The sequence below is a fragment of the Psammomys obesus genome, unplaced genomic scaffold (genome assembly GCF_907164565.1).
Source record: "Psammomys obesus unplaced genomic scaffold, mPsaObe1.curated_primary_1811, whole genome shotgun sequence".
Lineage (NCBI taxonomy): Eukaryota > Metazoa > Chordata > Mammalia > Rodentia > Muridae > Psammomys > Psammomys obesus.
Window position 1 is genome coordinate 6,911,285 of NW_026596034.1, and position 24,894 is coordinate 6,936,178.

At 41.5% G+C, this 24,894-nt stretch overlaps 1 protein-coding gene across 4 annotated transcripts in view; it reads right to left on the reverse strand.

Moving 5' to 3' along the window:
* The window catches only part of Tox3 (TOX high mobility group box family member 3), a 99,773-nt gene that overhangs the window by 43,807 nt on the left and 31,072 nt on the right, over positions 1–24,894 (reverse strand). The window lies entirely within an intron of this gene.

Sequence of the window (24,894 nt, forward strand, 5' to 3'; positions counted from 1 at the left end):
AAAACCTCAGGTTCACCAAGCCTTGGAGACTCCAATTCCGTAGCAAGTCTCTCTTAAAAGAGTTCTTTCCCAAGAGTTCTCTTCCATCAAAGTGAAGCCAGCATTCTAAGCACCTTCAGTGTGTTCGTTTTATTCTGAAAGGGCTTGAATGACAGAAGGAAATGGTCATGGTGTAACAAAGAGCCAGAATTCAAATCCATAAACAATACCATTTCAGTTTCATCCCTCTTTTGCTTTTCTGTTCTATGCTTTCTAAAATTAACACCCACTGGTTCTGTCACCAGAAAAACATGTGTCCACAGTAGATCTTCCCAGAAAGGATATCCTTAATCTCCACTGGCAGGAAACATGTAAGTAAACACCAGTCCTAAAGACAAAAGCAACCAGATTTTACTGTCCCTTCATTTCCTCATTTTACAACACATACATTCTAAGGAGTTTTCTCCAGTGACAACACACTGGGAGCCCCCAAAAGATGGCAGCTGACTTCCAAGAGTTGCAACCCAGTCAGTACAGAGAATCAAACAGGAACGAATGAGTGAGGTCAATTGTAAAGTGTGGCATAGAAAAGTCAGGGTAGACGGTGAATTAGACTGGCTAAGAACAAGGAAATGGACGACTATATGATGGAGCCTGAGTTCAGGGGTTAGGGTGAGGGTAACAGAGTGAAGGGGAGAAAATGAGAGAATTGGGAGGTTCAGAGATTTTCTTAGGCATTTGCCCTAGATCTCATTAGGATTCCAGAGGGGGGAGGGAAAGGGACTGTTAGCAAGACTTCTGGTGTGGGGCTCCAAAACTTGTTGTGTGTCAAAGCCACTCGAAAAAACAGGAAGCTGAACTGAGCTGTTCTTTGGCATGTGTGCTAAAGTACAGGTCTATTTGAAACTCATTAGAATCGAGGTGCTGAGAGATGTTTGCAGGAAAGTTCTAGATGTACTTGCACGACCCATGGGGACAGAGGTTCAATGAAGCCTCATATATAAATGGGGTGAGAACTGGGACTTCCCAGAAGCCTCAGTAGATCCTTTGTGAATTCCAGTACTTCACAGCCTCAGCATTGAGGAGCTGCAGGAAGAAGAAAAACCTGGGACATAAGGAATGAGTAGAAATGCCAAGTGCTACAAAGGCCAAAGAACAAGAAGACTGAAATACACCCGCCAGACACCATGATGCTGAGGACACCGTCATATTTCAAAAGCAAGGAGCAGAAACATGGAGAAGCACCTGTGACCACTGCCTTCAGGGATCTGTGATGACAAGATAGATATCCGTGCAAAAGCAGACACACAAGGAACTATGCAAATACTCAACTCTAATTCTGTTGGGACAGCAAGAGGGTCCCTTGTAGCAAAGGAAGTTTGTGTATAAAGAAAATATGAACTTCTACCATAGAATCCTGATTCTAATAAGGAAAAAGATTATGACCATTATGCTCTTAGAAAATAAATTATGCCCCAGTAGATAAGAAAAAAGGCCAAAATTTTGCCAAGGAAACTCTCCAAGACCAAACGGGCAAATTGACTCTCTTATACTACAGCAGAAGATCCGCTATTTGGGTTCCAAGGGAAGGCTTGCCCACCAGTGAGACATGACAATGGTTTTTGTGACCTACAAATTGTTGGTTTCTGGGAGTCATATGCAGAGTGTGACTCCAAGCCTTCTCCTCTAGTCCTCACCAATAGCTTAGAGGCCATCAGAGCAGCTGAGTCACAGGTGATCAAAACAAACAAAAAAACATATGCCGTACTTACAGAAGAAATAAAGGATGTCTACTTCCTCATAAGCTCTAGGTGCTCCTTCACAGCTAGGCAACACAGTGTGTTTGTAAGGCAATGGAGGCCCGTTTCACCTCACGTAAGAATGAGTTACAAATTAAAAGCATGTACACTGAGCAAGAAACACCTCTAGTCCCAAATTTTATACATGCACGCCCTTCAAGTACAAGAGATATAAGGATATGTTCATAAGAAAAGGACACTGACTGAAATAAATGGAGTTAAAGGGTTCCTTCAGTCACTGGGACACAGCTGTGCAAGCTGGAAATGGACACTGTCCTGCTCTTCAATTATGCACTGGAAACAAAGGGGAGGGGAGTTAAGGAAGCTGGGGAAAGAAAAGAGTACCAGACTGGATTTTACAATGAAAAGTTAACACATAAAATGTTATCTGGAAATCAGAGGAAACTTCTAATAATATTTGGAACCACTTCTCACAAAGCAATGGATTTTGGTAACTGATGCCTCCTCACTTTTAAATGACCAGTTTTGTCATGAAGCAATGAGAACTCCTACACCCTACAATGTTTATTATCACAGAATGAATATGACTACTAGTGAGAGTAAAATTCATGCACATCAAATCTTTCCCCTATTCCTGGAAGACATTTTAAAAAATAAAATAAAATAAGAGTAAAGCTTCCAGTACACAGCTCCAAACACAACTCACTGTGGTCCTTTCTGAAGGTGGACTCATCTGGACATGTCTCCTTGCGTTTATTTCAGCTCTGGAATATATCTCACACCTCCTCAACCTTAACCATGTCCTCTACCTGAACCTCTTTCTCTTCCCACATTCCACACACTTCTGGTTTTCCAACCAGTAACGTCCTCCGGAAGGCCAAGCAACCTTGTTATCCCCATGCTAGCCAACTCCTCCATCAGCTTAGGTAGGCAGTTATTCCATACTTCTTCAGAATCTTCAAATCTCTTTCTCTCCCTTTAATTATGCTAGACAATGCTAACAGGAAGCTTTCCTATTACTCCATTCCCTACCTTAGAAGCCAAGAGCAAGGAGGACCATGGCCCCACAGACCCTCTGCGGAATTAACAGCATATAGTGGCTTTAACTGTGAAGACGGCATAAGTATCTGGATTTCATGTTTCATTCTTCCATGAACTTGAAAAAACAAATTTACAGGGAGAGGAAATGGTAACTTTAGGAAAAGAAAACAAAGACCATACCTAGGAAAAACAGAAAAAGAGCATTCAAGCTTGTATGACATTACTTGACTCCAGAAAGAGATGAAAATCAAATGGTTTAAAATCTGACTGTATTTTTTTGAAAACATGAACTGGACCCTCATGAAATAGCACACATGTAAACAAATATTCATCCAAAACCACCCCTACACACTTACTGATCCTTGAAGATATAAGCACAAAAAATATGTACTCTCGCTCTTGAGGGCTTAGTTTCCTCATCATGAGGTTCCTGCCACCAGCAGAACCTCTTTGGCACCCAGCAACCCCTGCCCAATTTCTCCATTCTCTAATGGCCTCTATGCTTCACACAGGCTTCTAGCTCCAATTCCTACCTAACCCATTACCAAAACTTCAGCCCCTCACACAGACATGGAAGTCTTCAACTGTCACCCCAACTACTTCAGCTGTTGCTTTTCTTCCTTCATGAGGGGAAACACCCTGTTCTACCTGGCTTCTCCCTATCCAGTCTACAGTCAGCCCCATCAACTAGCCTCTCACTAAATTCCCTCTCTGATGTATCAAAGTACTACTATCCCATTCAACCTGAAGTTACAGCAAGTATGCAGCATGGTGCCTCATGCCTGTAATCCCAGGATTAAGGAGGCTGGGGCAAGACGATTCTCATGAGTTCAAAGCCATTTTAGGCTTCACAGCAAGTCTCAAATCAGCCTGTGCTAGTATAAGATCCAGTCTCGAAACAAAAGAAAGAGGTAGGGAAATAAAAATGGTCATGTCTCTTTCAAGTTCACCTTTAACTCCTTTCCCCTAGCCTGACTATTCCTCCTCCTCTACCTCTACAATATGAGCTTTCTTCACTCCTCACCGGCCTCTTACCCACATTCCTTTATACAACAATGGGTTATCATTGAAATCATTGTGAACTGCTCCACAGGAAAATACCATAGACACTGTCACCTTGTGTCTCCATCTCAAATAATAACCTTTTCTCCTCTGACATACTCAATCATCTATGTTTTGAAGAAATGTTTTCATTTGGAAGTAGTCACTCAGCGTTCCTAAAAAGTACCTCCCCCGTTTTTTCTTAATACATATGCTGGTAATTCATCCTACGGTCCCCTGTCTGCCAGCAATGTTTGGCCAGTCTAAGTAACTTTCAATACATTAGGGTGCAGACTTCTGACACCCCACATCCACTAAACCCACACAGAGCTTATTTCTTTCAGTTTGGAAATAACCCATTGCTAGCTCATCCAAACCGCAGCGACTTTCTCTCTCTCATCCTGTATATAAAACCATTCCATTTTGCCAATGACACAAATAGACTCTAGTACTAGGGTTGGTTGGTTGTTTGTTGGTTAGATGGTTGGACGCTGGGCGCTGAGATGTTAAGTGTGAGCCACCTCTGTGGGTCCTTCATCCATGTCTAAACGAACCTGACAGCCCTAACTTACTTTCAAATTCTCGTCTCTCTTCTTCTGATCTTTCCAGTTGTCATGTAAGTAACATTTTATTGTGCCATACAAAATGGATACTACAGAAAAGTTGGAGAACATAAAACCCTTTTCATCCTAAATGTGACCACAAAATGTTCTGACAGTAACCTTCCCCAACTGTGTGCTTTTCAACCCCTCTCTCTAGATCCTCTTCCCCCTCTCTCTTTTTCTTTGCCCTCCCTCTGCAATGCAGATAATCTTAAAGATGTTTATAACCTTAAAATGTTAATACTCTTAGAGAAAACCTGGAACGAAGCATGAACCTGAAATACTTCTTAAGGAATTTCACAACTGCTCTCCTCAGAGTGCCTTCTTAGATAGCCAGCTGCCACGACATGGCTACAGAATAACTTACCTTGCCTGTCTTTTATAGGGATAGCCTTCCAAACTGGAGATGTGACCACGGCCATCCCTTTCCTGGTAACACACAGCCTATTGATCACAAACTCCCTCCCTCACTGGAATGAACATATGTTCCGAGAGAACACCATGATAGCTTCCCATGCCCAGTTCCTCTCATTTATCAACCTTGGAACTTTTGCTCCCAGGGCTCTTCACTGCTTGGTCTTGTACTTTCCTTCCTTCTGACTGTCTAACAGTCAGCTCTTTCCCACACCCAGGCTTCTCCAAACTGGAACGTGATTGGCCTTTTTTTTTTTTTTCTTAATCCTCTTTTTTAAAATCTCCCCTACATGGCCCGAGTGGCTTCTAACACAGCTAAAGACTCATGACATGCTCTCAAATTTTTGTTCCAAAAATTAGATTTTTTTTTAATTTAGATATGCAGTCAGGAAAGGACTTACTATGTGCTATTTCTAACAAGAGACGAGAGCTCACATTTATGAGTGTCGATTGCCAGTGGGTACAATCCTGTTTCCTTTTCCAGAGTTGTGACTTTATATGTATTTGTGAAATCTTAGACTGATGTTGGCCCCACCCATCAATTAGAAAAGATAAATGGCACTAAGGAGCTGCCTTTCTTTTCGTTGTCCTTTGTTTTCAGGGTTAGACTCACTGTGCACAAGGTCTGCAGGTGCCAAGTAGTCCCTGCACAGTGAAAAGCGGGCCATCCTGGGGGAAGGGAAGCAGAACATAAATGCTTTGTTTGGGGTTTCACATCAAAGACCAAAAACGTGGCAGGTTTCAATATCCCACTATAATTTCTCTGAAGATTTCTAGCATGTCCTAAAAGAAGGAACCCCCCCCCAAAAAAAAGAAGGAACCCATGACCACTTGCCGAGCAGTGTTCAGAGCCCCGCACCATGCGGCTAGCAGCAGAAGCGAGCAGCTGGCCTGCCAGGACTCCAACCAGAAGGGCTGATCCTTGCAACCTGACTCTGCCAGTTGTGCGAGGCCTAATACATGAAATCACTCAAAACGAATAAGCACTGTGAATTTCAGTATCAAATTACTGTGTAGTATACGGGGGAAATTCTTGATGTTACTGTTATTGTGACCTTTAAAACTACAGGTAAATGTGTTTCTTAACTTTCACTTTCACGTGGAAACTAAATTTTCATATCAATTATGGAGCCTACGGCCAACAGCCAATCAAAAGGAACCCATTCTCCTCCCCTTTCCAGTTCAGTCAGTCTGGGCTTCACACAGGCAGGTAACAAAAGGCCTGATCTTTATTTTTGATTTGTGGGATGAGGAAAGCATCTTTATTTTTGCCCCTGAACACAAGACTCTCTTAACCTTCAATTTCTTTTCCTGAGTCATAAGCTAGACTGGGGGGAGGGAAGAACAAGAAAGATCATCCAGATTATTTTCTGTAAACAGTCAGATGAAAAGAATGCTTCTGAAGACAAAACAGGTAGGTCCCCTCTTGATGGTCCCAGGTGGGGTTCCCCCCTTTATCCTCACAAGTGATTTTAATAGAACACTGAATGAGCAGACAGAACCCAACTTCTCTTAGCATCCTCAACACCCACCTGTGACCCACTCCAGTAGGTACCTGAAACCTATGACTTAAAACTGGCACAAAGATACCTGGGAACATATACTGCAAAAACAAAACAAAAGAAACACAAAAACAAAAACCTTGTGTAGAATCATGGTGGCTAGAGAATGTGAGTTCCAAGCCAGCCTGAGACACATCATAAGATCCTGTTTCAAAGCAACAAAACCACAGTTGATGCAGTTAAAGCACTAGTGAGAAATAGATATAATATGGATATCCAGCAAAGTAACTTTGGGCCCTCGTGCACACGCATGCAAAACCACACACCCCCATATTCACATACACACACACACACACACACACGCACACACACACACGCACACACACACTCACACACACGCCTACTCCACATTCACACCCACCTGCTTCCTTGGGGAGGGGCTACATTTCCTACTCAAATTCAGCCTATCCACACACCGAACTATAAAATGAAGGAATGAAGGTCGTGATGGTGAGCTCCTGGGAGAAGTTTAAAAAAATAAACGGGTAAATAAACTGTTGATGAAAAGCAACAGAGCACACTGTAAACCGAGTATCATCTGAGGAGAATTGCCTACTGGCAGGAATAAAGACAACTGGTTATAAATATTTGACAAGCCTGAATACGTTCGTCTGTCCTCCCTGAACCCTCTTCTCAGAAGAAAATGTCCTCAGCGGTGCATCTCCCCCAAAACCACAACAGTGAGAGGACAGCCCTTCTCATCCAGGCTCCCTCTGTTTCCACCTCTGGAAACCAAACCTTCCAGGCAAATTCTTCTGGTTTCTCTGAAAGAAAAGAAGGGATTATCTTCCAAACCCTGGCCAGCTTATAAGTACACAATCAGCCAGGCAGCAACTCAGTCCCTGCCACACCCCTGATGCTCATTGTCAACAAGGGAGACACCTCCTCACTGTTTGTGACTCCTGCTGTGAACACCTGCTGGTTAAACATTCACCTTCACCAACATGGAATGGCCTGAGTTTCATATGTTAGCAGAACGGGTTTTTTTCTTACTAACTATCCTATCCCAACTAAGATCTTTTCACACATAACTGTAAGAATAACCTTGACCTCACTTCTTTCAGTTCCCAGAGAACTCTTTAATTGTGACAAAGCAACAGGCTTGTTACTTGTGGCAGGTTCAGCTTGTTTTTTTTCTGGAAGGTCATTCCTTTCTACGGTTCAGGGTCTGCACTGATGCCAGCTCTTTAGCTTCTGGACCAGGCCATGCATGTGGTTCTTGCTGAATGCAAAGTGAGTGAAAGAATCTCATTTTGGGACCCAAGAATGTAAGACACTTAACAAGGTTTAAGGCTACCACTCAGGAGGCAGAAACAGGAAGATTTCTACAGGTTTGAGGCCAACCTGATCTACGTAGTGAGTTCCAGTAAGAACCTGTCTCTAAGTGTAATTCTCAACTCTTCACTGAGGGAATTTCTCTTTGCAACAGAAGACCATTACAGAAAAATACAACCCATCAAAATGCAGAATTATAGAGCCCAGCCCACTTGATACATCTACAACAGAACTCCTATACATGAGGCTCAGGAATCACTGTGGAAGAGGGGGGCAGGAGAATTTAAGAGGTAGAACGAAGAGTTTACTGTGAAACTGTGTCTCCTAGAAATATCAGAAGCAATACCCATGAAGTCTCATTGGTATGACTGCTTAAACATGACCTGAGCAAGGATGACACCAATAGACACGATAGCATGGGAAATCTCATGAGGTCTCATAAACACTCTTCCCCCGAAAAGATGGCAACAATTGGTTAACCGATACCCAATGGCCAACCATGAAAACATACACATATAAATAACATTATATGGACTGAGCAGGTTGTAAACACACACCACACACACATACCAATTAAAGAAAAAAGAGAAAATGAATTTGAAAGAGAGTACAAATTGGGGGCCAATGGAGGGTTGGAGGAAATGACGCAATTATATTACAATCAACAATAAAAACCTCCCGACAGCTAACCAGAGTAACATACATGTCTTTAAGCTGACAAAGAATAGACTTCCATTACATTTCATTGCTTATACACCGCAGGCCTAGTCACTATCAGCAGTGAAGCAGAACCACTATCTCCTGCTCATGCTTTTCTACCTCCATGTCTGCAGCGGTCTCAGGAGCTGTGCGCATCTTAAGTCACTCTTTGTTTTCTTTTGTTTGTTTTGCCCTTCACATTTCCCATCAAGTCCATTTCTCTAATGAAAACTCCCTCTCCAAATCCTCCTCTCGGCACTTCCATGCTGTCCATATTAGGCTGCACTCCTTTGCGCTTGGTTACACTTGCTCCAGCTCCGCCAATCAATATTGACTCTCCACTGTTACACCAGGCAGTTACTTCACCAACCTGAATGGAGGGTCCTGGAGGACAGTGGTTTTCCCTTGGCGCTTTATCCTGGGACAAGCCATCCACCTCAGCCCTGTGCTCATGGGGAGAAGTGAAATAGCTTCGTGGATTAATTCCCTCGTTTATTACACTGTCCTCAGCACCCTACCGTTAGTGGGAATGAACAGGTCTTCTGTGAAGAAGTTATCCTTCTAAGTGAACAGGAAATAATCTTCTCTTACATTTCTACTGTCCCCTGGGTTCAAGTCAAGGACAAGGGTTCAAATCCCACCTACCAGCTCCTTATTCCCTCAAGGTGCAATTCCTTGATGCCTTATTTCTCTTCAAATTCCTTTCCTCCAAATGTTAAGAACAGCAATGTGATTTCCCAACAACCACCACCTAGCAGTATGCCAGTGCAAGAAAATAAGGCAACAAAGTGATGTCTCTGGGCCCCTTTTCCAGATCTTGCTGGCTCTACAGTTAGAAAGACACCCCATGGCAACAGCAGCACATACGGACCTCGCAGTTCATCTTGCCTTGATGGTGACCCGAGAGGGAAAGTATTCCCTTCCCTTCTGTGTACAGGTACAGCTTCTAAGAGAGGCCGGGGAGCAGCCCGTTCAAAACTCACCTAGCACATGAACCTGTGGTAGGTCCAGGATTGGAAGCCAGTGTGCCTGGTACCAGATGGTTAGCTCGTAACGACCCACAGCATGAGTGCACACCCATGCCCTTCCAGAGGACAGCTAACACAGAGATGCTCTCCAAATTCCTGCAGCAGGGTTCTTGATCCTGAACCAAAATTCATCTTGAAATTATCCAGTTTAAGTCATGGGGGGCAGAAGATTGCCTCCAACCTCCATCCCATGCATGGAAACTCAGATACTGTGTTTTCTTTCATTTATTCACTGGAGTTGTAGTAGAAGCAGTTCTGAGCAGACTGCCATCCCTCATCAATGATCAAATAAGACCGTCCCTGAGAAGAGGCCCTATCCAGTTCCACCAAATGATGTTCACGGGGTATCAGATTCTACCTATCAATTTCGCTCATTCTTTTTCTGACTAAGGACTTCTTTAAAAGCCTACATAAAATAGTAACTGGGAGCTTAAAAAACATGTAAAATACCATATAATCAAGATTGTTTAAATGTATAAAACTGTCAAGCAGATTATCCTTCATGCAATTCAAATGAGCCTTTGGGAGACAGAATTAACTGAGGGCAAACAAGAGCTTAACTCTAAAAGACAAAGAGTTGGCTTCTATCAAGTTGACACTTCCAGATAAGACACTGCATTACACCAGGTTACACTCGCAATAATAATTTTTGATTGGCATATCATTTGCCACTAACTACTGCTTGGCTCCCACTGAGCACAGGCAGCACACTATAAACTGTTATGAAAGATGTCTTTGTATTGTTCAATATTTACAGAATATGTTATTTTATAAATGCTCCAGTTGGCAGAGGTAAAAAAAAAAGCCTCCCCCCTAAAAAAACCCAAAGCAAAACAACAACAAAAAGCATTAAAATATTTCAGATTAAAATGATCCCTGTGCCTTAAAAAAGAAGTGCTTTCATAAGGCAGGTGACAATTCTGTTCAGAATATTTCACACCCAGACTCAGTAAAACAGAATTGCTTTGTTCAGCTGCACACACAGTTTTTACATCGCCTCTGTTTGTGCATCCCTGAATATACTCTTTCAGACCCCACTTTCATGGAACGCAAAATCAATTTTCTTTTGGACCTTAAAAAAAAAAGTAAAGAAAAAGTGAGATCTGGACTAATGATTTTAATCTTTTAAATAAACATGAACTGAACTTGGAGCACAAGCTCTTCTCTCAAGAAAAGATCTTTGTTCAGAAAGGTCTCTTTCAGCATGTGAACAGCTAAGGCCAGGGACACAGTCCAACCTGGAAAACACAGTTAAATCTGCATCTACACCAATGTTCCTTTAAAAGAAACAGCTAATGTTTAAACACTCACATGCCCACATGCAAAACCACAACCAAATGGTCTTGCCCAAAAAGCAGACTGATGTTTAGTTTAATTTTTGAAGCAAATTAGGTTCCCCTAATTCAATTTTAAACAAATAGAAAATGAGAAACAGAAAACTATAACGTAAAACTTTTATGGCTGCTTTGCTTTAAAAAAATAAATAAATAAGAGAAGCACGCTCGTGTTTATGAAATAGAAGTCTCTTAGCCTGAAATGGAGAAGCATTCTAAAAAAAAAAATACAAAAAACAAAAAAGCAAAAAAAATCACAGTCCTTCAGGATTCTCACAAACACCTCCCCAGCACGGCCCTTGCAGGCGGCTTCAGCCCTGCTAATAGTTATTGTCTGTAGCACTGTAACGAAGTACATTACCAACCAGTTGTTCAATCTATATAAATTTAAGAAACACACATTGCCAAGCAGTGACTCATACATCAGTCTATTATATGGTACAGGGCTGACTGTATTAAACAAATCACTCTGCCTACAGCTGAAGAATGGGAGCTATATACAGAGCAGAGGTTATTGTCTAATTTAAATCTTGGCTCGCTTCCCAGTGCTGTACAAGATTCCAATTTGTGGAAATGTTGCTCTTTGCTACTGCCAGAAAGGCTGCAGAAAACGGCATTGGGAGCCTTCCAGAAATATGTCTGCAAAATGCCAATCAACAAGTCACTGAAGATTAACAGTATGACTGTACCAAATTAATTTAAATTATAGAAACATATGGCTAAGATGTTTGTTTTGCACTTAAGACAACACCTACCTCACAAAGAGCTAGGTTTGTTCCAGGGTATAAAATAATACTCTAACATCCAGATTCCTGCAAAATGTGAATATCAGCTGAGAAATGGGGAGCTAGCTGTTCTCACTGAGGATATTTTTTCAATACTTCAGGTCTTATCTTTCATATATTCTAAACATATGGGAAAATACTTTTTATAACAGGGTATTCGTTCCCACAAAGATACAAAGAAAATAATCAACATTATTCAGCTACTGAAAACAATTTGCTCTCTCTCAAAATTTTTAGCTTTCTTGAGATTCGTTGTAGAGCCCAGGGGATGAAGCAATCCAGTGCACATTATTCCCATTCTAAAATATGATATTAGACCAAGAATTGAATATACAGCCAAGAGAAATTCACCAATTATATGACCAAATCATGAAATTCAAAAGACAACACAATTTATACCCCGCCAGCTGCTCTCAATATGTATTATATTCATGCTGCTTCCATTATTTCCATGGGACTCTTTAATATATACAATCACGTCATCAGCCAAAGGGGGAAGGGAATCAATGGCACTTCGGGCCATAGTTACACACTGGTGTGTGCTGTATTTCAACCAAATAGGAAGGGAACTGTTTCGTGTCTCTCTCCGCTGCTTTTCTATTATTGCCTAGCTAATGGAAATACATCAAACAAATGTTCTACAAGAGCAATAAATATTAAAGTTGACCTATCCATCTGGGAGAAATGAGAACAATACTGCTCACTTTTAGCCCAAATATGACACTGATAAATGAAGCGATGAGGTTCCATCACACTTCCAACAACCTGGGCTGAGAGCCCCTGCACGATCCTGGTCCCGGCAATTTTCTTCATTCGTCTTCATTAGGCAGGCACTTGACCTGCCTCCCAACATCCCTGTCAACTCAGAACCTGCGGGGGTTGTGGTAGTCTCTAATGATGTACCCTAACTACACTCTTCATGATTAAAAAACAACAACAACAACACACGAAGGCCTTGATGAGCAAGGGAGAGGGCACAATTCTTCTGCAAGCAAAGAGACATCAAACATTTCTCATGATTAAAAGAAAAATCACAGCACAAAACCAGTCCACACAGCAACCCTGTTGCCAGCTCATTGGCCACCGTGGCAGGGAAAGGCCTCCAGGTGTGCATACAAGTACCCAAAGCCATCAAAAGACAATTACATATTCAAACGAAGGATGTTCGCAGGGCCTTATCACAGATGTAGAAATGCCTTCCATTTCCTTCCTCAATCACAGTTTCAAGTGAGCTGGAACAAGAAAGGAGGACATTCTTTCCCTAGCACAATGAGCGAGTTTCATCACATTAGCAGTTTTACATTACAGTCCCATTATTTTCTATTTCGGTGGCATAATAAGAGAGGTGCTGATTTGATTATTCCATAATAGTGAAAATGAATACCAATGCAATATAAAATTGCTATTATAACACAGAGCTACTAATAGGATTCACAAGACCCCTTGGAAATTGGGTTTTACAACTATGATCACAGGGGTAAAATTAGAAAGCCAGTAAGCAACAGAAGGGAATTAGGTGTTCCACCCCAGAGTCCCGGCAATTCAGACAGCTGCTCGCACGAAGCCTGGCAGCGTTCACTTTAAAAAGACCTGCAAAACCCAGACCTTGTGAATTACTACAGAGACAACCCATCCAGATACGTTTCCAGGTACCCACAATGTAAAGTAAAGCATTGTTGAAGGGTAATGTTAACACAAGATCTTCTGATTTCAAAACAAAACCATAAATAAGCTAAGGGCGGGAAGAATATGAAGAATCCAACTCTTATGGACCAGACAGAGGAGTCTACAGATCAACAGCAAACAAAATAAGAAATAACATGCCTGAAGACTTGGAGGGAAGAGCCTGGTATCCCTCATGTCAAATAACAAGGATGCCAAGTCATGCCAAATAACAAGTCTCCGCGTGTGATTATTTGTAAACCAACCTTCCCGCCCCCCATAGGCTGCAGGACCCATAACCCACCTGAGGATAGCTCCACCTGGCAGAACAGTGTTCACTTAGACTTTGCTTCTATCGATGTATGAAAACATGCTTCCCCATGACTTCACACGCATCCCTGTCCCAACAGGTCAGTGAAGAGGCTAAGCCCACTGCCACCTCAGTTACTGGCAAAGACCACACTGCCTTTCCCAAAGGCTTTATTCTAAGGCTGTTCTCCATCGGGTTCTGAGAGTGACCATCCTGAGAGAAGAAGAAAGAAGAAACTATGACAAGCCGCCATCTCTAGCCTTGAACATGAGAGCCCTCTAGGACTGGGAAATGGATGGCTGATCACGCATGTCTTTTCCAAACAAATGAGATTACGCCAAATTTTTCAGAGTTCAAAAACAAAATTGTTAGTGTTTAGTTGGCAAAGGGAGTCAGCATTATATTTTACCTACATAGTAAGACCTTCCTTTTTAGTGTGTACGCATTTTCATTATTGGAAGAGGTGGAGCTGCCAAACAGAGATATCAAGAGTGTGTGAGTGAGTGGGTGAGGCAGTTGTGTCCCGTGAGTATCACTTCCTCAGCACAGACGTTGACTCCTGGCACAGACTTACAATACTCAGTACTCTGATGAGCGACAGTTACGGGTACTGCTTCATCAGCACTCCATCAGATAAGCCACTAGCACAAACATCCCAGAGATGTGTGCATTGCTTCAAAATGCTTCCCGGTTAATCAAGTTCAGTATCACGGGGGTTCTTCTGAGAGCCACGAACATGGAGATGTTCGTATAACCCCAGTTAAGTCAGGGCTGGTCTTCAAAGCCCTCCAACCACTGTTGTTTTGCTTTCTCCCTTCCCTTTCTGAATACTGCTACTACTACTACTAGCTTAATATTTATTAAGTAGCTTCTAGGTGGTGCGTATTATACTAATCATTTCCCATTAATCACCCTTTTTATCCTTGAGAATAACCTTATGAGGTAGAAACTATGACATCACGTAAAACCTATGACCCCATGGGTCATATGACAGAATTCAACTGCAGGCATGTTAAAATATGAAAAACCAAGTGCCCAAATAAGTGAGATACAGTATCAGTTTACCCATCGATAACTACAAAAGCGATGTCCGGACTGCTTAGGTAACTAACTGCTCCGTGGTTATAAACAAGAAAGTCTGAGCTCAAATAAGGACTAGGTGATTCGTAAACACAACTAAATAAACAGTCTTCAGTAATGTTCACAAAGTATCTCAACTAAAGATTAGCATACATACAGTGGTGATTAACGTCTGCATATTCCCATGCATCAGCAGATGGAAAGAGTTTCTGTATCCACTAATGCCTCACAAAAACCAGTAAGCCAGGGCACCCACTCTACCCATTCTACAGATAGATAAAGCAAGGACTTCAGCCAAGGCCACATGGGGATGCAGACCAACAGGCTCTCCAGTCCACTTTGAGCTACTTCATTGTCTTTCTAGAATTAGGAGTCTCCACCTCCAGCACACACAGGTTTGTTTACTGATAAACGGATGCACAATCTATGCCACTTTAATTTGTTACTCATATGTCAAAACATGCCAAAAATGATAATAGTAAAAGAATCATGGAAACATCAAATCATTAACATACTCTGCTCCAGTCCTGACAAAAACTTATTGAGCTCTGTGGACCAAATTGGGGGAAGTATTGCCTTAAGACACTGCGTTGAACAAGCTCCTTTTAACATCCTTCCCTATCTAAGATGATCTTCACCAGACAACTTGATAGGCAACTAAGACTTCCCATGACAACCTTCATATGGAAACCTATGTGACACTAACTGCTGGCCACTACCTATGGTAAACGGGCAAGAAAGAAAGGTTAAGAGAGCCAGCGTCAAAGCTTCCAGTTACACAAACAGCCAGGAAACTGGACTTGCGTCAATACAGGAGAAAGATTACACGCGTCGCCAGTGGCTTGGCAAGACATTGCTTCTCACACACTGAAAAATCTGTTTCTTACTAACAGATCCCTCCAAGCTCACCAGACACATAAGCATCCCCTGAGCACCCAGTACTGACCAGGAACACTCAAAGGAAAACAGCAACCATCCAGGAACAGGACTTCAATGTAAGACAGTGTCCCCATTACTAGTTTGTCAACTTGACACAAACTGGGGCCATGTGGGAAGGAAGAACATCAAATAAGAAAGTGCCTCCATAAGGATGGATGGTGCTGCCACTGGGACAGTGGTTCTGGGTTGTACATCAAAGCAGGCTGAGCAAGCTGTGAGGAGCAAGCCAGCACGCAGCATTCCTCTACAGGCTCTGTTTCAGTCCCTGCCTCCAGGTTCCTGCCTTGAGTTCCTACCCTGCCTTCCATCAGTGACAGATTATAAACTGTAAGCCGAAATAAACCAGCCCATACTGTTTTTCATGGTGTTTATCACTGCAACTCTAGCTAGAACAAACAAGGAAAAAAAAATCTAAGCTGGGTGGCAAAGTCCATGTCTTTCCATGCTTTAAGTTTCACCTCCATTTCTAAGTGCCTTTTTTCTTTTATTTGGCCAGAAATTCAGCTTTTCAATAAGAAAACCAGCAGCATGAATGGCACAGATCACCACATCCTCTAAAAGTAGGTCCTCAAGAAAAAAAAAAAAAAAAAAAAAACAAGGAAATTTCTGTCCAAGTTTGAAAGCCTACTTTCACCAAAAGCACAGATTGAAAAACATCTCAAGAGCAAAAAATAAAATTTAAAAAAAAAAATTACCCAATGGTTTGCCTGGCCAGTTTAGTAAATATCAGACTAACCTGGGCTATAGAGTGAAGCCCTGCCTCAAAACAACAATAAAAAGTATCTGGGCAACTTTTAAACACACTACCAAAAATCACTTCTTGCAATAAATATAATTTTGGCTTAGTGATACTAAATCTCAGGTAGCCCAGACTGAGCTCAAACTCTTGCTCTGCCTGCCTCAGCCTCTCAAGTATTGGCATTATATGTATGCACCATCATACCTAGCTCTCAAGTTCTACTTTAAACCAGACAAAGGACAAGAGAAGGAATACTACAGGTTCTGTGAACTATCTGGTCAATTTTGCAACTTTTTAGCCCTTATATGAAAGCAACATAGAAGACAGACAACAAATAACTGAGTGTACATCTGTTCTAATAAAACTTTAATTAAAAAATGTGAGGAATAATTCCTGAGCTAGTTTGCTTGATTGAAAATATCTATTTTTCTAAAGATGGCACTGATTATGGCTTATTATGACAATTATGTTTGTTCATTAGAGAAAACTAACAGGCATGAAAATGCAGAATGAAGAGAGAAGGGCCACAGAGCCAAGAAGGGCCACAGAGCCGAGAAGAGCTGGGTTCCAGAACAGTGTTGACTTTCAGGTGTCAGTTTCTCCACTGGTAAAATCAAGACATGACACTCCTAACCTATAGGGTCTAACTGTCAGGGCTGCATATATGGATATACAAAGGCTATTTAGCATAGTCACATGTAACCCCACCTACCACTAATTCCCACCCCAAGTGTTGCTTTTAACTTATAACTTATAACCAGGGATATTACAGTGCAACATCAGCCAGAGCAGATACTCACCTTGAGTAAATGACTGAGGGAGATGGCAAAATGTAACCTTAGCTTCCAAATTCAAGTACAATGCTTTACAAAAATAAGGGACAATGGGAAGGAATAATTAGTATTTAAACTGTTCTCTTGGGCTTTCTAGAGAAAGGTGTACATAGCCTCCATTCCACAACTACCAAGAAAAAAAAAAAAAAAAAGAAGTGAGAAGTGAATAAAAAGAGCTTTTGGGTAAGGAGTGACAGCTACTCTTATCTGGGGTGTAAGTGTAAGTATTTACAAAGCATGCAGAGACCACTACAGAACCCACAACTGGTCAGAATGCAGAGGACATCCAATTGTGGGGTACCCATTCCCAGCGGATACACATACATCACACCTCCTGCATTAGGACCTAATTCTCAGGAGACATCACGGAAGAGGGCAGAGAGATTGAAAAAACCACAGGACCAAGAAGTCTGATGTCAGTCTGGGCCTCCTAGAATTGAGAGAGAAGCTATACCTGTGATACATCAACAACATGGTTGCCTAAGTAAGACCTGAACAATGACAACAGGAATGATATGGTAATGTGAAAGGGGAAATTCTCACCATGCCCCCTCCCACACAACTGAACTACAGGTAACTGAAGACAGTGGAGAGGGAGAAAAAATCAGTCATCCTCAGGGATGAACCTTTATTATTTATCCAATAGCAAGCTATCATCCCTGCAATCATGACCATAAACACAACACCAAATGGACTCAGTAGGTTGTGTGTGTGTGTGTGTGTGAGAGAGAGAGAGAGAGAGAGAGAGAGAGAAACAATAACAAATAAGTAAAAAGAATTCATGGATTTGAAAAGGGACAAGGGAGAGGAGTTTTGAGAGGGACTGGAAGGAAGAAAGGGAAGAAGAAATGAGAAATGATGTAACTGTATTTTAATTTAAAAACTTCAAAAAAATTAAAAAGAGCTATTCACATTATTTGAACCAACAACAACAACAAAAGGCTACAGCAACAACACACCATACACTGTAAAGTAGCCAGCTCTGATGCTGTAATGCAATAACCCAACAACAAGCATACCATCGAATTCAAACGAGTCCATTGTGGCAGGCAATAACAAATTCATCTCACAAATACATGCCATAATACAGTCATCACGCCGGGGTCTGCTTTTCTGTTGTTTCTCAAATCAAGGAGACCTATTCTTGCATCTGTTCTCGCACAAACTCATCACCACCACATTCATTATAGCATGAGACATTTAATAAGAAATAGGTCATGAGAGTGCAAAGATTAAGAAGCTTCTTTTAGGAAAACTGAACATGAGGGCAGTGTGTGCCAGCTATTGCAACCATGTTTGTTGCTTCGAGAAGGTGAAAATGCTTCCATTTATTCCTCTTAGACGCTCACAATTGAAATTGAGGAGAAATGGGAAATGGTCATGCGCACACAGATCCACCTACTGCCAGCTGAGCACCAGGCCATCTCTGCAGTCTCCCTGCTTATGAGAGGCATGTCAAAGCCAAGATGAGGTCTAAAGGCGACTGTGGATACAGAAGCTTCACTCTTGAAGACTGGGATGGACAGGTCAAAGATCAGTGAGAGATAGAAGGGGCTAAGGCAAAGGAATGGACCCAGGGAAGTGGCCTGAGGTAATTTCAGCAGGTTCATGCCTAAAATACGCCCAAAGGTCAACATCTTTTGAAGAAGGAAGGCGAGAAGACTAATGAAAAGAGAACCAGGTGGGACTCCTGCCACTCCCCATGCGCCTGTCCTCCTCTCAGTGGGAATATAGCTAAGAACCAAAGCAACCACATGGGATCAAGCACTGAGTGATTGATTTGCTCCAGCCACACCTCCAGGGAAAACCCCCTTACTGACTGTCTTGGGAGGGGTCACTTGCTAACTTGCATGTTTCTCTCTTTAGCTACAATAACTTCAGGATGCCAGACTCCACACAAGCATTAAACAAAGTCAATGGCAATCTTGGAGCCTAAGAGCAATTCAGATTATGATAGACAATACAGGCCAGACTGGATTTTTAGATTTTGACACACACACACACACACACACACACACACACACACACACACACAATACTAACTGCTTTGGTTCCCATCCAATGAACTCAAGTGCTTTCTGGAGACTGCAGAACAACCAAAACGGCATCAAACCAGCTAATACAGTTAAGAACTCAAATCTTCTAAGACAACCCCAATCCTTCTTGTAGTAACCTATCTGTAATCTGGGTGATGAGTTTTAACTTAAACTTGAATGGCTGCTCCAAAATTCCAGTCACTACTGGAGAAAAGCCTCTATTCTGAACTCTGAAGCTCTTTTACATACAACAAAAAACTTTGGGAGGAGCAATCAAAACTTAATTTTTTTCACATGTGGACAATGTGCAAAGCTCCTCTTGGTATCAAGTCTTGACAGTATAATGCATGAGACACAGTAAAGTGCCTGATCTGTTGCCCAGGCACGCAAATGTCCAGCTACCTGTGAGTGCTAATTCTGTCAACTTGATTAGGCTAAAAACCACATAAGGGATTAGTGGATCACACCTTTGGGTGTGTGTGTGATGGCTCCAGAAACAATTAGATCATAAAAGCTATAATGTAATCAGTAGATTAATCCCCTTGAGGAGTTCATAACATGATGACATTATTGGGCCGTGAGAGGCAAGGTCTAGAGAAAGAAGGTTATTGAGGACAAATCCCCGGAGCTACATTTCACTCTTTCTCCTTCCTGTATAGTCTTTCTCTCTGCTTGCTGTCTACCACAAGGCAAAAATTTTTCTCCACCACACATTCCTGCACCACATGCCCTGCTCAAGCATCTGTGGGCTGAACCCCAATTTTATGCTAAAGAAAAATAAATTCTCCATCTCTTAAGTCCATTGTGTCAGCCTATCCTGTCATGGAAACAGGAAAAGTTAACTTACACAATGCTAAAAGATAAAAATAAGCCCACCAGATAAAAAGTATTATCCTAACCAGTAGGTCAATTTCAAGGTAAAGATCAAGAAGAGAACAAAAAGGTAAACACCAGACAGGTGTAGTGGCTCACGCCTGCATTCTCACTCTCTACAGGCTAAAGCAGGACGGTCTCAGGCCAGAGGCCAGCCTGGGTTACAGTGTGAAACACTGTCTCAAAAACCAAAACTCAACAACAACAAAAACCCTTATAGCTGAGAAGTCAACACATAAGCAAGACATATATGTGAGATGATATGTCATCTACCAGAGTCTTCATCTTCACCCACCCCCATAGACGATGGGGTGCAATGGACCACAGAAGGATTGGAGGCATTTGAAAGGACTAACAAAGGCCTCGGACATTAGGGGCTTTTAATAAATTTGAGTTTCTGAACAGTGATATATTCACAGAACCAGAGGACCCAGCCCCTTACCAAATGATTCATCGCCACAAGCACATTGGTCATGTACATAACTCAAACTCCTCACAGGCTGTAGGCAAGGCACAGGGAGAAGGTCTCCATACTCACTGGGATAATAGTGAGATTATTACAAACGACCCCAATAACAACCTGTTAGCTATGATCATCCCGGAGATTAAAAGAGACAACATTGGTGGTCTCCTTTGGAACCTCACTGTCCTTAGAATGGTATTCTAAATGCACTTCATCTATGAAGTTCTAGTTTTTAGAAGGTGGTGCTGTAGGTGCTGACTTCACAGGGCAAGTCAACAGGAAGTTACAGGGGCTGATGGGTTTAAGTAGCTGAAAACCTTGATTAGAGTCTCTCAGAGAAGTGAGTTCTAATCCAAGAACTCCAAACGTCCAACAAAGTGGCTGCCAACTCACAGAAAGAAGAAACCACCCAGTTCACATTTAATTAATATTAAAATGTATGACACCCCTTATCTGAAACTGAGGTACACATATGCATGTTTTATAGGGGGAAAAAACTTTCTAAAATCACAGAGTGAACCTGATATCTTTCTGACTTATACATTTCATTCAAAAAGAGAGAGAAGTGCCATGACTTTCATGGCAACCACAGTCATAGGCATCTCCAATTCATTAATACACTTAATTGCACATTTTAGTAAGCAAAATAAGTCTCCCAAGAGAGGTGACTTCAAAACCGAATTTGAAGAAAACAAAATACACTTTTTATAAGAAGATCAGTGAAATAAAGGAATGTCACTAAAAACTCGAAGTTCTGGTCAGTCCAAGAGCCACACACTGAGAAAAATGTGCCATAGAAGTTTTATGTATGTCTTAACTACATTTTACTAAGTTTAGTGCTTTTTTTAAATTTTTGTTATTTCTAGATTAGATTATTTGAAAGTAAATAATGTCTTCAAGTCTTGTTCAATAGCAAAAGGAGGCCCAGGAAGAAATAAATCATTTGGCTAAGCTACCTTACAAGAAGCTGTGACATTAACTATAACATTACAAATGAACTTGAAGCTTATGAATGTCTGTGCTTCAGTATTTGCTCAAGACTACTGAGATTGGGCATCGCTGACTAAGCACTGTAAGCAAAGACTGTAACCACACGGTCCTTGTAAGATTCCATTGTATGTTTCCGCTGACTTAAGTCTAGTTGATTAATCACACAAATATCTGGAGATATTATCATAAAACCCAACTTGGAGAACATGTGTAGCTCAGGGAGATCCAATTCAGAACCACAGATTAGTATAACCACCCCAGAAAATAATTCAATACTCCTGACTGAGTGAACTGCTTCCTCCAAAACTCCTAAGAAAAAGAAAAGAGAAATTTCGGAACAAATGCTAACAAGGATATTTACAAGGCTAATACTGGTGACAGCAAAACAGCAGTGATTAATCCAAAAGTCCTCTGACCAAGAGAAGACAACCCAGCTGGGTGTGGATGGTGCACACCTTTAATCCCGGCATGTGGGAGACAGAGGCAGGTGGCTCTCTCTAAGCTCCAGGGCACAATGAACTACTCTGTCACAAAACACAGCAATTGGGGGCTGGGGTGGGGTTGAGGATATACTTCCCAGTAACAAAAACAAGAGGTTTAGGCATGAGGTCAAGCTTCCATATGAGTAAGGCAGAAATAATACTGGAGGAGGAAACAGAACAAAAGAAAACAGCTTCACTCCAACACACATAAAATCCCCCACCACCATCCCCCAAAAAACCAAGAGAATGACGACTCTGAAAGTCAAGAAAGTGACCCTTTCGAAGGGAAGAGAAGATTGGAGTTACAAGTGAAAAGGCCACAGACAGGGATTCCCAATTACTGACAACTTTCACTGAAGCCAAGTAGGCTTCAGTAGGGTGATCACTGTATTGTTCTTTAAACAGCCTCAATAACTTCATTGTTGTACCTAAAAGTTTTACAATTTGCATTCATATTGCCATAGTCTGTATCCTTAACGTGTCACTCAAAAGCTCATGTGCTAAAGGTATGGTCCCCAGTCTGTGGCCCTATCAGGCCATGGTGGAATCTTTTGGAGGCAGTATGGCCAACTGGGAGGAAGTTAGTCACAGGCAGCCTTCGAGGGCAAACTGGGATTCTAGACTCTTTCCCTTTCTCCCTGTCTCCCAGCGTCCATGAAGAGGGCAGTTTCCTCTCTCATGCTTCCTCCAAGCAACAATGTTAAGGACTGAACAGTCTGAAACAGTGAGCCAAATGAGATCTTTTCCTCATGAAGTTTACACATACAGGCACACACACATATACACACATACACACTCGCACATATATACACACGTACGCACAGCCATACACACACATACCCACGGGAGGGGGTTATGAAAAATAATAAGAGGATGCAAAAGCCCAACTCCTCATCAAAAGAAGACTGTTATCAATCTGGAATTTCAAAATGAAATACTGGGAGTATTTCCAGAAATCTTGATAGTTGTGATTTTCTTTCAAACCAGGATAAGCTTCTAGAAGGTTCCTCTCTGTGGGTTTTTCGCCTAAGCCTCAAATATGCATAACATTTTTGTGAACTGTCTCTGTGACTGTGCTGGGGTGGGGGGAAGCTGCAAGGCACGCTATTTATATGCCTTCATCACTGGTGTGAACACTCATTGCTGCAGCTTTATTACAAAGAACAGCTAAAAGACTTTTTTCAAGCACGAAAAACAGGGCTATAATAAGGTATCTTCCACTCATGGGTAAAAATACTCTTCTACAGAACATAATATAATTAGTTTCTATTCGAAGTCTGTCAGTGTGCACTGTTAACCTCTGACAACTGTAGACAAACCTTCCAATTAGCATGTTATCTTTGGTGCAATTAATAACTTGTACCTCATGTTATAGGCAAATTAAAGTTTTCCCACTAAAACTAAATTCTTCAGCATAGTTCTAAGTGTTTTACCATTTAAACGAAATTTTAACATCCAGACCTCTTGTTCCAGTTTTTCCAAGGCTAGACTGCTTTTCACTATCAATGTTCTTTCAAATATTTTACCTAAGACAGAGAATCTCATACTAAATTCAATTTCACACTTGCCAGTCACACACGGTTCCTCCAGATGATGTGGCCTAATGTGGATGCATGTGTGTGTGTGTGTATGCACGCACACACACACACACACAACGTTTAAATGCATATAATCGCATTAGCTGTGAGGCACTGGTTAAAACAAACTTTGAGCACACCAATGTAAATACATTAAACCTAATGACTAATATTCACAGACCTACTAATGCAGTTAACTCGAGTCTAAGATCCACAGCAATGACCCCAAGCCAGTGCAGTAATGGCCAGCACCATAGTATTCAAGAGATGAGTGTGAAAGCCTTTGGCACTACCCTGTCACAAACCAAAGATATTTCTACTTCTAATGGTGAGACTAGATTTTCTGAATACAAGGTCTCTATATTCTTTCTCAACTCCTGAGGATACGACCCTTCTTTCCTTGTTCCTCAAAAAAATATTGGTTGCATTACCAAGAAAAGGTGAAAGCTACATTAAGCTTTGCGTACATGATACTACGTAGATGATAAAAAGTCAAAGTGTTTTATGTGTTTTTCTTCTCCCTCCTAGGACAAGCATGGATAACCTCAAAATATTTGTATCAATAAAGTGATTACAGTAAAATAATGGACAAGATGTAGAGATTTAAAATGAGAAATCAACATAATGTTTTTAAGAAGCCAAAGTTCATGAAGAAATACATAGATGTGCATATTATAACAAAATAAACACAGATTTAAGGTTGCTGTACTTAAACGTGAAATAGCTGCTGGAATTCATGACCTAGTATCTAGATATGTCTAATGATACATATATTCCCTTTCTAATTCTTTACCTGAAATGGCTTGACAGGAAGTCATTTCTTTCATCTAGACGTCTTTGAAACAGGACTCTTAGCAGTCAATTGTTTTGTTCTGTTTGACTTTAATTCTGTTCTCTCGTAAAAGGCATTGGAACTCCTGGGAGAAATGCTGATTCCATTCGTAGAGATGGGAAGAAAAAAGAAAAGCAAGTTCTGCGTGAAAGTATGTGATCCTCAGAAAACATACTGTAAGGAACAGCTAGAGAGCAACCCTGACAACACCAAAGAAAGCGACTCAGGACCTGCACACACAGGCTGCCCTGGGACCATCGGAGTGTCCCAGAAGAGCATTAATTATAACCTCCATGACCACGGCTGGAGGCTCAAAGCAAAGACAGAAACTGTATGGTATGCTTTCTACAAAGGCATCCTGATACAAAGAGTGAATGGAGAGAAAATACTCAGGCACAGGTTAGTTAGCAGAACTAAAGTGTTAGACTTGGGCACTCCAGCTCTCTCGTGCTCCTTTATGAAGAATGGGCTTGCATTTTTGTTTCTCTCTCTCTCTCTCTCTCTCTCTCTCTGTGTGTGTGTGTGTGTGTGTGTGTGTGTGTGTGTGTGTGTGTGTGT